Source organism: Coloeus monedula (assembly GCF_965178545.1).
Source record: "Coloeus monedula genome assembly, chromosome: W".
In the NCBI taxonomy this organism is placed as follows: domain Eukaryota; kingdom Metazoa; phylum Chordata; class Aves; order Passeriformes; family Corvidae; genus Coloeus; species Coloeus monedula.
The window spans coordinates 17,962,463-17,978,347 of NC_138821.1; positions in this window are offsets into that span (position 1 = coordinate 17,962,463).

A 15,885-nucleotide genomic window follows, 5' to 3' on the forward strand; every position below is an offset into this window, starting at 1 on the left:
TATTTTTCTAAGTCCGTGAGAGACTTTTCTCTCTCACAGAAGAGGTAGCAGGGAATGTAAACAACTAAGCCACCTGCAACCTTGGAAAGTCTTGTTTATGGTATAGTAGAAAATATTTTAATAATGGATGTTTTAGGATTTTGGCCAATCACCCCCAAGGGGTGGCTGGTCCTTTGTCCAATTAGACTATGAAGAAAAAAGTCTATAAAAGAGTTTGTAAAATAATTAAATAAATCGATCTTGCTGCACAATTCCTGCCTGCTGGATCTTCTCCTCCTCCTCCTCCCTATGGCTGCGGGACACGGTGATATACCGTAGGAACCAGGCCTGCGGTAATATCTCTGTGAGAAGCGTGGTTCATCCCGGCAGATCTCTGTCTATTCACCTGTATGGGCGGAAGCAAAAATATATGTGGAAAGGGTATCAATCGTAACAAGAACATATTTCAACTTACCGAATTCAGGAAAATGTGTAACAACACGCAGTTCTCTTACTATGAACAGTAAAACAGAACATCTAATAAAACAACAAGTGTGCACTGAGCAAAAATAAGCAAGGTAGTTATCTTCAACTGATTAAATACTTCATCATTTCACAGAATGTATATAAATCGAGGCCTCGGACATTACAATTAACATTAACTCTCTAAGTAGTTTCAAAAGGTAACAAGCCCCGAGTCAGAAGTTGCTGCAGGATGAGAGGATTACGGTCTTTCATTCCAGTGGTAACCTTTTCCACATCAGGGAAGCAGCAACGTGGGATCTGTTCTTCCACTTTCTTCGAGTAGGAAAAGAGTACTTTGAAAAAACATATCAGTTAATTTCTGCTTGAAAAGATAGCTTACATATCAGAATTATTATCTATCACAGAAAGCAATCAGAACAATGCAGGGGGGTCACAAGGTGATACGGTAAATAAAACTAGTTTTAACAGTGAGGGTCCAGGACTGCAGCAACATTCTGAATAACGAAAACAGGAGAATTTTATGGACCAGCTGCAGGAATAACATGCCTAGCCCACAGCCATTCCAGCACAAGCCGGTGCAAATGCTGCAGCCCCTCCACCCCTGAGGAAGGGGCCAGCTGTCTCCCCAGGTCTTTTCTCCAGCACAGCATCAGCTCATGAGGGTCTGCAGCAGATGGGAGCCCTGGCTTTAGCAGCACGTTTTGGGCGGCTGCACGGCTCGCAGAGGTCTGCTGGCCCGTCTCCTCACTTTCCACATGCAGAGAGCTGTGCTCGCCCCGCCAGACCCGCTGTGTCACCAGCGCAGCGTTCGCCAGAGCTTCTCGGCTCTGCCATGTGCTTGCCACCATGTGCTTGCTGGCACCACTCGCTCGCCAGCGCCGCTAGGGCACCACACCCCCGTGGCCCTGAACCCCCCCCCCCCCCCCCCCCCCCCCACCGCGTCTGCCGCGGCCGCAGCACTCTCTCAGAGGGCAAATGGAGAGGGAGCACACTACCAGGAAGGGCATCTCCAGCTCCAGCTGATGCCGCATGGCACGGGGCAGCGCGAGCTTTTCTACGATACCGTCCGTTTTCCCTCCAGGGTCAAACGGGTCGGGGGATGAAGGGCCATTTTCTGGTTCTCCTCCCACAGCCCCGACAGACTTGCGATCATTCGCTGGCAGCACAGAAGGGGTCGGCACAGCTGCCACGGTGGCACAAGCATCTTTCTTTGTCCGATCTCTGGGTGCTGCATACGCCATGAGTGCCTTGCACACTGTCCTCCATGGATGCAAAAGCTCCGTCAGTGCTGTGTTGCCTTGCGCAACTCGGTCCCACACTTCTGACGAAAAGGCAGTGCTCGGGTTTAGCGCGGGCACTTTGGAAGCCGCCCAATGCAGCATAATTTTAAGCACGGACTTTCCATGTTTTTCAAGTAAACAAGACATAAGTTCAAAAGCATCGCTGTCCGATGAGGACTGTCAAGCCCCCATGTCCCCCATGGCTCACTTACAACTTGCAGGGTTTGATCGCTGGCGAGCTTTCCTGCTTCTTTCTGCAGCACTTCAAGTTCCATGGGGCTCACCAATGGACGTGCAGTTAGGTGTATAAAAAGCTTTTCACACAGGGCACCATTTGTTGGTGATTGAGGCACGGACCCAGACTGGCAGGGAATCTGGATCCTTTATTCAAAGGAATGAGCTGGTTTTATACACTTTTCCAAGGCACAGTATTTCCTTACATGGTACTTCTCACTACATGACCTATCCCGTGTTGCCACATCAGCAACACACTTCCTAAATGTCCTTCAATGAGGTGATCACGTGCTGTTCACCTGTCCGTCAGCTCCCAGCAGGCTCGTCTCCATAGGGGTCTGCCGCGTGACACCTCCTCCCCCCAGGGTCTGGCGGAGACAAGCTTCAAGTGGGATGATATGGGACAAATCCTGAAGAAATTCTCTGACCCAATATTACCACAGGCCTGGGCCCTAGGGTGTATCACCGTGCCCCGCAGCCATAGGGAGGAGGAGGAGAGAAGATCCAGCAGGCAGGAATTGTGCAGCAAGATTGATTTATTTAATTATTTTACAAACTCTTTTATAGACTTTTTTCTTCATAGTCTAATTGGACAAAGGATCAGCTACCCCTTGGGGTGATTGGCTAAAATCCTAAAACATCCATTGTCAAAATATTTTTCTACTATACCATAAACAAGACTTTTCAAGGTTGCAGGTGGCTTGGTTGTTTACATGCTCTGCTACCTCTTCTGTGAGAGAGAAAAGTCTCTCACGGACTTAGAAAATAGCAAGAAAATCCTTGCTAGCAGCATTTTTGCATCTACAACCCAATGGTTTGCAATTTCCCCCCTGAACAAGTTCAGAAACCAGCTGAGGTGGGGAAATATCTGAAAGAGAAATACAATGACAAGTCTAATGAGAAAAAGCTTATTGTAATATGTTGGGCTTTGGCATATGCTTATCGCACACTGCAGCAGGTAAAGGTAGAGGGGCAGGAAGATAAATCAGCAAAGCCTGCAGACACCCCAGTCACTCAGAATGCAGCCAAACCAGACAGCAAGCCCAAACAAGATGGAGAGTCTAAGCCATTGACAGTGGCTCCTGTCACGAGGAAAAAGCACACAACCAAAACTGAATGCCCAGTGAAAGATGAGGAAAATGCAGGGGAAGTGTTGGGGTCTCCTCCCCTGCCGTGTAGCCCTGGGAGAGGGGCCCTGAGGGCACAGACACGGGGTTTCCCTGCCCCTGCTCAGCCTCGTTCCCATTGGTTGGTTTGTGTTCCCTGCGCTGGCAGAAGGACCCTCGGTCCGGTGACTGGAACAGTTCCTGGGCAGAGCTCCGGCTATGCGGCTGGAGAAATAAACATCTCTGAAACATCTATCAAGAATCTGTCTGTCCATATATATTTCCTTTCCACGGGACTCCTGGTTTGATATATGCATGTTGCAGTATCCCCACTGCAACAGGGAAGGAACCTCAAAAGATGCCAGAGAAGGAGCCTCAAAACCACCAACTGACTCAGGCACAGAAACCATTACTGAGTCCATGTCCATAAAGGACCTTCACAGCTTAAGAAAGGGCTACACCCAACGGTCTGATGAATCCATAATAAGTTGGATGGTCCGTATTTGGGATGCTGCAGGTGATGATGTAATGCTGGACGGTGCTGAAGCGAGGCATTTGGGATCCCTGTTGTGTGATCCAGCTATCGACCAAGCGATGATAAGGGTGGCTGACTCTGCCAGTCTCTGGAGGCGGGTTTTGACAGGCATGAATGAAAGATATATGTGCGGAGATGATCTCTTCATGCAGCAAACCCAGTGGAAGACCAAAGAACAAGGCATCCAGCACCTGAGAGAACTAGGGATGGTAGAGATTGTCTTCACAGATGACCCAGGATTGAGGAGTCCAGACCGGGTCAGAGTTAATCCAGTGATGTGGCAAAAACTCATACGACTTGGGCCACAAGAACATGCTTCTCCTTTAGCAATAATGAAACTGAACTACGGTGCGAATGAGACTGCAGGATATGGCAGTGAAGCTCCGAGCATATGCAGATTCTGTGCATGGCCCAACACATGCAAGAATTGCAGCTGTGGAAACACATGTGCAGAGAATGGAAGATAAGATGGAGAAGAGTCTCCAGGAGATTAAGAAGGAGATCAAAGAGGGCCTTCTCTAAATCTCGGCAGTACAGATCCGAGATTCTGATACCAAACAGGAACGTCCTCAAGAGAGAAAGTACATCCCACGAAGTGAGCTGTGGGATTTCCTGTGTGACAGTGAGGAAAACATGGAGGTGGGAAGGACAACCCACTTCGGCTCTGGCAGCACAAGTGAGTGAATTGAAGGAGCGCAAGTCTCAGAAAGGAGGATCTACCAAAAAGGAAGTAGCTCCAGTTGCCTGTAGCCAAACTGACGGAAATGATGGAAGAGAAGATGACATGTCTGATTCCCATGAAGGAACCTCTAAGATGCAGGCCCAGGGAATAATGGATAACCATGCATAGAGGGGCCCTGCCTCTAGCCAGGTAGAGGCCAGGGAAAACCGCGTTTTTTTGACTGTGTGGATTCGTTGGCCAGGCACATCAGAACCACAAAAATATGATGCCTTGGTTGACACTGGTGCGCAGTGTACAATAATCCCATCGCAACGTGTGGGAGTAGAATCTGTTTCTGTTGCTGGTGTGACAGGTGGATCACAAAATTTGACCCTGGTGGAAGCTGAGGTGAGCCTGACTGGAAATGAGTGGAAGAAACATCTCATTGTGACTGGCCCAGAGGCCCCATGCATTTTGGGCATAGACTTCCTCCGAAGCGAATATTTCAGAGATCCAAAGGGACTCAAGTGGGCTTTTGGGCTGCAGTCGGTCTTCTGAAGGGAGAAGAGCAATGAGTACCAATTGCTACCTCGACAGTGCATTGCCGACAATACTGGACAACTCGAGATTCTGTGATTCCCATCCACAAGATGATCCCTGAGCTGGAGAGCCAAGGGATGATCAGCAAAACTCACTCATCCTTCAATAGTACCATCTGGCCTGTGCGCAAATCGGAAGGAGAATGGAGATTGACAGTGGACTATCGTGCCTTGAATGAAGTGACTCCACCATTGAGCGCTGCTGTGCCAGACATGTAGGAGCTCCAGTATGAGCTGGAGTCCAAAGCAGCGAAGTGGTACACCACTATTGACATTGCTAATGCATTTTTCTCCATTCCTCTGGAAGCAGAGTGCAGGCCTCAGTTTGCCTTCACCTGGAGGGGTGTGCAGTACACCTGGAACCGACTTCCCCAGGGGTGGAAGCACAGTCCCACCATCTGCCATGGACTGATCCAGACTGCACTAGAAAAGGGTGAGGCTCCAGAACATCTGCAGTACATTGATGACATCATTGTGTGGGGGAACACTGCAACAGAAGTGATTGAGAAAGGATAGAGAATCATCCAAATTCTCCGGGAAGCTGGTTTTGCCATCAAGAAGAGCAAAGTCAAGGGACCTGCTCGAGAAATCCAGTTCCTGGGAGTGAAATGGCAAGATGGACGGCGTCAGATTCCCACCGCAGTCGTCTAATAAGATCACAGCAATGTCTCTACCAACCAACAAGAAGGAAACACAAGCTTTCCTAGGTGCCATAGGCTTTTGGAGGATGCATATTCCTGAGTACAGCCAGATTGTGAGTCCTCTTTACCTGCTTACCTGCAAGAAGAACGATTCCCATTGGGGCCCTGAACAGCAACAAGCTTTTGCCCAAATCAAGCAGGAAATCGCTCATGCCGTAGGCCTTGGCCACGTCAGGACAGGACCAGAAGTGAAGAATGTGCTCTACTCTGCAGCCGGGAGCCATGGTCTGTCCTGGAGCCTTGGGCAGAAGGTGTCTGGTGAGACTCACGGTCAACCACTAGGATTTTGGAGCCGAAGCTACAGAGGGTCTGAAGCCAACTATCCTCCAACAGAGAAGGAAATCCTGGCAGCCTATGAAGGAATCCAAGCCGCCTCATAGGTAATCAGCACTGAAGCACAACTCCTCCTTGCACCCCGACTACCGGTGCTGGGGTGGATATTCAAAGCAAAGGTTCCCTTTACCCACCATGCCACCAACTCCACATGGAGCAAATGGATTGCTCTCATCACACAGCGCGCCCATATCGGGAAACTGAATCGCCCTGGGATTTTGGAAATAATCACAAAGTGGCCTGAAGGTGAAAACTTTGGTCTCTCAGTGACGAGGAAGAACAAGAACAAGTCTCATGTGCTGAGGAAGCTTCACCATATAACCAACTGCCATCAGAAGATACATGCTACACTCTTTCCACTGACAGTTCTTGTCGCATCGTAGGGATGGAATGAAAGTGGAAAGCAGCCGTATGGAGTCCCACATGGCAGGTTGCAGAAGCTACTGAAGGAGCAGGTGGATCGAGCCAATTCACTGAACTCAAAGCTGTTCAACTAGCTGTGGACATTGCTGAGAGAAGTGGCCAAAGCTCTACCTCTACACTGATTCATGGATGGTAGCCAATGCTCTGTGGGGATGGCTGGAAAAGTGGGAAAAAGCTAATTGGCAGCGTAGGGGAAAACCAATCTGGGCTGCTGAAGCGTGGAAAGACACCGCTGCCCGAGTAAGAGAGCTGGTTGTGCAAGTCCGCCATGTAGATGCCCATGTCCCCAAGAGTAGGGTGAATGAGGAACACCGAAACAACAAGCAGGTAGATCAGGCTGCAAAGATAGAAGTGTCACAGGTAGTCTTAGATTGGAAACACAAGGGAGAGTTGTTTCTAGCTCGATGGGCCCATGATGCCTCAAGTCATCAAGGCAGAGATGCCACTGATAGGTGGGTATGGATACAATATTGCTTCTAGCAAGAATTTTCTTGCTTTCTTCTAAGCCCATGGGATACTTTTCTCTGTCACGAAGAGATTAGCAGACGTTCTATAAACTATGAACACCTGTGACCTTGTAGAACTATGTTTATGGTACAGTAGAAAAATATTTTGACAGTGGATGTTTAGGATTTCTAGCTAATCAACCCAGGGGGTGGCTGATCCTTTGTCCAATTAGACTATGAAGAAAAAAGACTATAAAAGAATTTGTAAAACAATTAAATCAGTCAATCTTGCTGCACAATTCCTGCCTGTTGGATGTTCTCTCCTCCCTATGGCTGTGGGATACCATAATAGGTGGGCACAAGACCGAGGGGTGGATGTAATCATGGTCAGTATCTCCCTGGTTATCCATGATTGTGAGACATGCGCTGCAATCAGGCCAAACAAGTGAAACCCCTATGGTATGGGGGGCGATGGTCCAAATATAAGTATGGAGAGGCCTGGCAGATTGATTACATCACACTGCCTCAAACACGCCAAGGCAAGTGCTATGTGCTCACAATGGTAGAAGACACCACTGGATGGCTGGAGACTTACCCTGTGCCTCACGCTGCAGCCCGTAACACCATCTTGGGTCTGGAAAAGCAAGTCCTTTGGAGGCATGGTAACCCCTGAGAGAATTGAATCTGACAATGGGACTAATTTCAAGAACAGCCTTACTAACACCTGGGCTAGGGAACATGGCATTGAGTGGGTGTACCATATCCCTTACCATGCACCAGCTGCAGGCAAAGTGGAACCGTGCAATGGATTGTTGAAAACCACTTTGAAGGCACTGGGTGGGAGAACTTTTAAAAATTGGAAGATGCATCTAGCAAAGGCCACCTGGTTAGTTAACACCCGAGGTTCCACCAATAGAGCTGGTCCAGCCCAATCTGAATCCCTGCATACAGTAGATGGAGATAAGGTCCCAGTAGTGCATGTCAGAGGTCTGTTAGGAAAGACTGTGTGGATGAATTCTGCCTCGAGTACCAACAAACCCATCCGTGGGGTTGTTTTTGCTCAGGGACCTGGTTGCACATGGTGGGTAATGCATAAAGATGGAACAACACGTTGTGTACCACAGGGAGATCTGATTGTTGGGTGAAAACCATCTGTAATGTTAAATGTCTGTATGCCACTGCTTGCTGAGTGTCACTGTCACTGTTCGCACATAGCTGTGTATATATATATATATATATATATGTATTAATGTGTGTGTGTAGAATTAGCATATATTAATTTGGGCATTGAGCCAACGATATGGGATAAGGGGTGGAATGTCTTGGGGTGACTTTATGTTGTATCCCATATCACTGCCCCATGCCCAGAAATTAACTTTGTGCCTTTCTATGCTTTTTAACCGAGCCTTAGAGGGGGGGAGGGAAAAGTGAGCAAAACTTCTTCAAAGCAGTTTTGCAGTTTTTGTTTTCATGTTTCCAGGACACAGAGATGCAGACTCCTCTTGCTTTTACAGCAGCGGCGGGAGGGGGACGAAGCAGCTTGCTTTCCAGCCAGCTTTCAGCCAGTCTTTTCAGCTTCTTTTTCTCCGGAGAGAGATGGAGAGTTGAACTTTTGTTTTTTCCTGGTATTTCAGATTTTTTTCCCTTTTTCTGCTGGACTGCTTCAATATCAGAACACATTGGGAGGACTTTCCACTGAGCACAAAGGGCCTGGCCCTGGCCCAAGTCCTAGCTCCGAGGAAGAGGCAGACCAAAGGGAGGACTCTAACACTTTCCCAGATTTCTCTCCACAGCAAGCGATTTTATTATTTAGCATTATTATTCTTTTCCCATGTGTTTGTTAAATAAATAGTTTTTATCTCGGTTTTGAAAGACAGGTGTCTGCTAAGGAAGGCAGAAGCCTCCCTTGAAATGGCAGATGTAACCCCTTTCCCTCCAAGTTATTATAATTTTTAAATCAAGGGCCTTTAGGCAAAGATGTGGGAAATAGGAATAACAGTTCTTTACTATATATATATATATATAACCAGTCAAACAAAACAACAATAACTATGGCAGTAACAGCAAACAATCACAAACCCAGCCCCAGCCTTCTCGGCTGTCAGGCCCTTTCCCTCGGGTGCAGTTCCGGTCACAGCCGGCAGGGGCGCTGGCGGCTCCCGGTGAGCAGGGCAGGTGCGATGGCTCCCCCGCGGCTGCACGGGGCGCTCCGGAGCGAGCTCAGGGATCCCGGGGAAGGATTTAACAAAGGCTTCACAAACCCCAGACGGCTGGCCTCGGTGTCCGGCTGGACCTTCGGGAACAGCAGGCTGGAGCGGCAGGCTGGAACGGCAGGGACGAGCACAAATCCCAGAGGACAGACGAGATGTATCCAAACGGGGAACCCCCCGGAGGTCTGGGCAGGCAGGGCAAGCACGGCTACAGCGTAGCGAAGGCTCGAAGCAGCAGTGGGGCAGGGCGGCCACAGCCCGGCCTCCAGCAGGGCAGGGAAAGTGGCTTTGGGATCCCGGCGTTGTTTCCAGCAGAAAGAAAAACGGCAGAAGAAAAAAGAACCAGCAGCTCCTTTCTCTGCAGCTTCTCTCTCAAAACGCTGAGAGCGGACTGACCCCACACCCAGGTGAAACAAAAGAGTAGCCAGGTCTTTTGTCTTCTCTTAAGCACCCAGTGATTTGTATCTTAGAATGGGGGAAAATTCCTTTAACAGAAAAAAACCCTAGATCTCTTAAAACCCCAACAATCTCTTTCACTTTCCTTCAAGGAAAAAGTTTTTTTCCTGAACCTAGTGGGGGAGGGGTGGTTTGTAACTTGCCTTCTCTCAGAGGATATATTTCTAAATTTGGCCAAACCCGCGCACTGCGCCACCATGTGCTTCTTTGTGCCGCCATGTGCCTCTGCAGGCACATCCCACAGCCTGCAGCTCAATTCGATCTTATCTCTCCCCACAAAGTACCTCAGCCAATGGAGAAAGAGAGAGGGAAATACGACCGGGAAATTAGAATAAAAATGAGAAAATTTGAGACACCCCAGGGGAATGCCCCATGGCTTCTCCCTTTATTGAATAAAGTAACAGGACTCCTCTGTCTCCTTTTTGGACATATATCTGTGGTGTTATTGGATTAATTTTCCTGACAGTAAAAGATAGAATAAGAAGTAATAATGTGAGTAATTCAATTGCTATTACAATACTAAAAAATCTAAATCCAATTGCAGTCATGAATTCAATCCTTTTTAGTAAGTGCTCAAAAACCCAAAAATCAGGTTTTTTTAATGGGTAGTATATGTGAGGGGTTCCCAATATTGTATTTTTTGGATGTTAGCTTAATATGTATTTTGAAATTTAGTCATAGAATTTACACAGCAGCTCCTAATTTTTAAATCCTATGGGGGGGGGGGAAGAGGTATCCCCAATATTGCCATGTGTCAATCAGCCGAGTTACAAGGAGATTCTCAGCTCCTGTAGCATAATTGCACCCTGAAACAAATATGAATGGGTTTGTTGAGGATGTGTGTTTACATACTTCAAAGGTTTTAAAATGGGGTTTTCTCTTGACTACATCCACATATAGTTGGAAGAATTTCATAGGTAGTATTCCTGTTCTGCTGGGTAATTCTATATATCCTGAAAGGTTAATTTTAGCCATACAAAATTCAAAAAGTATAAAAAATCCATTTTCATACAAAAGACTTTCATGCAAACACATCTTTACATCAGCGCTATGTTCTTTTTTCAGAGAATAGATTCTAGCACTTGATGCAATTTAATTTTGACACAAATCAGAAACTGTAGCTTCATTATTGGTGGGATTAAAAATGATTTTTTTTTCAAATTTAGTTTTATTACTGTAAGAAATCTTTTTTTTCTTTTGAATTTTAGTGAGCAAATTGCTCTGATCACACTCTGCACAAATAACTAAGAATCATGCGTGCAGTAGTGTGTGTTAGGGTTACCACATTGATTAGCATAATTAAAAGAAGCAAGGTAAAATTAAAATGCTCTTCTAGGACATCAGAAACTCAACAGTACATCAGAGATGTTTAGGTGGACTTGAGAGTTGGTAGAAGGTTTTTATGTATTTTATCCATACTCTGTTTGCAGTTCATAGCTATCCCTCCTGGTTTAGGAAGGGGGATAACTATTTTTCATGTAACTTTTTGTGTGTGTGTGTTCTATTAGGATTCTTTAGTTCACAAATTATTAACTTTTAAAAATTTAGCCAAATTATAATAATTCTAAAGCCTTCTGAGGTAGAATTGGGACTGTCAATACATATATGTATGATTTCATATATGTATAAATTCTTGTACCAACTTTGAAGATAAAATCAGTTGAGACAAATTGTACATCTATAAGATTTTTTTTCCTGTAAAATGATAAAAGAAATCAAACTTGACAATACAAAAAACACTTTGACTAATATTTGATCTCCCAACAAGTCACTTGTGATGAAAACACAAAAAATTTACAAACATTAACAAATTGACACTGCAATCAATTATGGTGACAATTTAAAAATTCCATTGGTTCTCACACAGCTCCATCTCATGTGTTGGTAGGTTCCTATAAAAGAAAAGTGAAAAATTGGCCTGCTGCAGACTGATTATTAAAATGAAGCAAAAACTTTTAGCTAACACAAAGTGACAGAGCCTAAGTGAAGAAATGGTTATCACATCTAAGTGTGAATTTGCTGGCTGTTTCTCTGCTCCCAAATTCGTTTTCTTTATCTTCAATTTGGGGATGTTTGAAATTTCTAGAAAAAAGAAAAAAACAAGCTTCCCAGCAAAGTATGCCTGAGTGAAACAAGCTGCTAATTGCATCAACTTATTATTCAGGTGGAGTTTTAGCTTTTATTTTGTGAAAAATGAGGTTCACTTTTGTAAAATTTTTTAAAAAGTTTAATAGAAGGGACAATTAGGAGACAATAGCAAAAAGGGTATTACGGCCGGGTGCTTTGGCAGAGATCCAAAGGCACACTTCTACATCCAAAAGATCCTCTTTAAAAGTACATCTCTTATTGCATATTCATCACAGTCATGCATGATTCATAAATTCTTTGGAGTTTCTGTGTATCATCCCATCAGCCTTATCTTCCTCCTTGGCTCCATTCCATCTCTGCTCCCTCCATAAATTCTTCTCTCTCTGGTTTCGGGTTTTTCTTCTTCTCTGATGAGATACTTCAGGAATGTGAAGACTTTCTCTGCCTATCTTTTCTAAACTGACTACATAAACAATAGAAATTCTATATCATGTATTACATTACAGAACCTAGGTAAAGTTTTTCTAACATTATGTAACATGTGAAAAGCCAACATCACAATACATTCATAACAATTTCATGAGGTGCATGTTGCACCACTTTTGTTGTTTCCCACAGTTTTTCTGTGGGGTCTCCTCCGATTAATTCATGTTCAGCCGAGGGAGTGAGACTGCTTTTAAAATTTTTGCAAGAACTGCAGCTTGCGAATTACAGAGTGCTTTAGGCACTTGAGCTGCCTTTCTTTCAGGGCTTTAGCATGATTTACCAAAATATGAATATCGATCTAATATCGATATCCAACTGAGATGGACAAAAACTCTCTAACAGTTTAGAGTTAGAAAGTGTACGCTTTATTTGGTGCCAAGCACTGCGTGGGATAGCTCCCTAAGACGCAGGGCCCCGATACAAGCAAACACAAAGCTTTTTATTTACAGAAATTATGAATATCCAAAATACAAATGCATATCCATAACATTAACACCTCCCATTCTCTGCTTCGTATGGAAATGAGCTTAAATGTCATTAAGCATGCATAGTGTGTGTTCTGAATTGAGTCAGTGGTCTTGAATTGGGTCAGTGGTCCTAAGGAAGATGAAGTAAGCTCATCTCCCTCATTTTGACCTTTTTTGCCTTTCTGAACTTTAACAATCCTAATTACTTTAGTGACCTCCAAATTTCCTCTTGTGTGACTTTCAAATAGGTTCCCACAGAGGGAGGAAATTGGCAATTGTCCTTGTTCCCTACACCAACTTATCAATGTTTCTATTCCTTGTTCTAAGCACAGCTAAGCAAACATACAAATGGCAGATCATCAGTTATTCAGTAATCAATTACTAACATCTTAAAAAACCGTTTCAGGTCTAGCTCTCTTAACTATTTTAATTAGCTGGGCCCAAATTCCTTCCTATTCTAACTAATTTCAACACAGCTAGCCTATAACTAAAATCTTTATGTTTCTTTTAAATCTATGTTTCATTCCCCACTTCTCTTTTAACAGTGAGTAAATTCTTTTACTCAGTACACAGATTCTTCTTCATTTATCCAAGACGCATGGTCGGCCTTTTTCTCATTCAAGACTAAACCATACGGTTTGGATAGCGATGTCAGGGCTGCTATTTTCCGCAGCATCTTCCAATAACAAACAAGCATCACAACGGATAAAATCCAACTTGCACTTACTAAAATGAGTAATACAATAATAGGATGAATCAAGGCATTGAGTATACCAGTTGCTGTCGGTGACCATCCAAAAAGCACATCCCACCAATGATGAGACAAATATCCTTCAAATCATTTAAAACTGTTTTGATAGTTTCTGTATCATGATGCACTGTGATCAAAGTCTTCTTTCCTGCATCTTTGACTTCCTCTAAAATTTGTCTCAGCTCTTGATGTTTTAGCAGCTGAGCCACTAGGGTCAGATTCATTCCTATAGGCACAGGCAAGGCTTCCTGAACAGTAATCAGGCTTGCCTTTATATACTGGTGTGATATTACAGGTGCCTGATAAGAAAAATCGCATCCTTCAATTTTCATAAAATTGCAAATACACAAATCAAACTGGGTCTCATTTACAATTAGATTGTCTATCATTATGGTGGGACATGCCATCCTGAGGCAGACGCAACCTTTTCCGGTATACACTAGCCGCGTTGTTTGGTTAATTGAATGCACCTCAAAGTGGCAAATGCTTTGGTCCATGTCCAAACAAGTATCTTTATCTTCTTCTAAAATCCCTTCACATATGTACCCTAACTGTTCCCTCATAGAACAGGGCTCTAGGTTAATGGTTTGCCACTGCCCTTTAATTTCTCGTGCCCACATTCTATGTTCAGAGGGGTATAATGCAGTTCCCTCATGATTTAGTCCTAAAGTGGCTATTGGATGTATCATGCTGATGGAGGCATTGTGTATGGTCAGAACAAAGGCTGTTACCACACTCATTACAGGGTCATAAGTGAAATTGACCAAAATCCACCAAGATTGAACCTCTCTCTCGATTTCAGAGGCGTTATCCCAGACAATTTTTCGAATTTCGGCAGGGAATGTTCCTTCTCTGCCTTCCCTAATGACTGCAGTGGCCACTGACTGTATCCACAATTGTGCTTGAGTACATCCAAGAGCCAAAGAAACATTTTTATTGGCTGTACCTAGGGCACTAATCATCAATTCATGGTCTTGCTCTTCTGTATTCTGCCAACCTGGTAATATTTTGGACAGTTTCCAATGGTTATCACCTAGGGCCAGTAAGGACAATTGCAATGGTTGCTGCAATTTAATTAAGTCACTCCCTACTGCGGTCAATTTGTCCATTAGCACTTCTGAGTCCATTGTATTTAAAATTCCCAATCCTGTTCCTAATAATCCAGTAAGATCTCGCTTTGTTTTAAAATTATGAGACAAACTGTTTTGAAGCCAAGTCTTCCAATTCATAAAAGGGTTTTTGAGAAATGGGGCGCATTCTGGCCGGATGGCGGATACATTTACTTGCATCTCCATTTCTACTCGTTTCAAAGACCATTTTGGGCTAGTCAGCAGTCTTTGAACCCCTGTCTTTTTGATCGCATATGGTCCAATTTTGCTGATTTTGGGGGCCATGGACTGTTTTCCTTTTCCCTGAATCATTGTTTTCACTTTCTTTGATACTGGTGGGGTCACCTTATTTTGATCTTTATAATGTTCAGTACATACTTGGGTGATATTAAAATCAATGTCATATGCTTTTGTTGCATACCCCTCTATTTTGAGTCTAAACTCCAGACACTTGCTCAAGCGTTTGTCACAGCATTCAGGGCTGAATCGGATAGGTTTCATGGGTGGATGGTAAGCCTCATGAAACCCATCCTGCATGAATGCATATATACATCCCCAAACATCTCTTCCTTCCCACAGGCTTGCGTTTGTGACTGAGCATTTTGTTCAAAGCCTTCCGAGAGTGAGGATCATATGCCTTCCCTTGGCATTGGTATATTTCAGTCGTGTTAGACTGGCATGATACTGCTTCAATCACTTTTTCGGGTCAGCTTCAGCTTCAGTTTGCCATCACCTCGTGTTACCTCCCAAACTCCCTCAGGGGCTTTCTTCACTGGGGAGTGATGAATCCAAGCCTTCTGCTCTTTGATCTTGATTGCAGTGAAGGTGGTAAGGAGCACCTGGAATGGTCCTTCCCACTGCGGTTCTAAAGTCTTCTCTGCAAAAGACTTAACATACACATAATCCCCAGGTTGTACATCATATACTGGCCCATCCAATTCTCTGCTTTGGGCCCCAGCCACATATTTTTCACTTTCTCTAAGTTGTTTATTCAAGGTCACCATATATCTGTGCAGGGTTTCTTCTCCCACCTGAATGGGTTAAGTTCCCTCTTGAACTGCATATGGCCTCCCATATAGAATTTCAAATGGACTTAACTTTTCCTTTGTTCTGGGTTTTGTTCAAATTCGTACTAATGCCAATGGGAGAGCCTGGGGCCAAGGCAAATTTGCTTCTTGTCCCAATCTTATAATTTGTTGCTTAATTAAATGGTTCATCTTTTCCATCCGGCCACTAGACCGAGGGTTATATGGGGTATGTAACTCCCAACCTATTCCCAGGTGGTGACTGATTTGTTGCACAAATTTTGAAATAAAATGTGGCCCTCTATCTGAAGACATAGTGGCTGGAACTCCAAAACGGGGTATTATTTCTTGCAACAACACTTTGGTCACCTCTCGTGCTTTAGCTGTCCTAGTGGGAAAGGCTTCTGGCCATCCTGAAAAGGTGTCTGTTAACACCAATAGGTATCGATATTCCCCTTTCCTGGGTAATTCTGTAAAATCAATTTGCCATTGTTGCCCAGGTCCACAGCC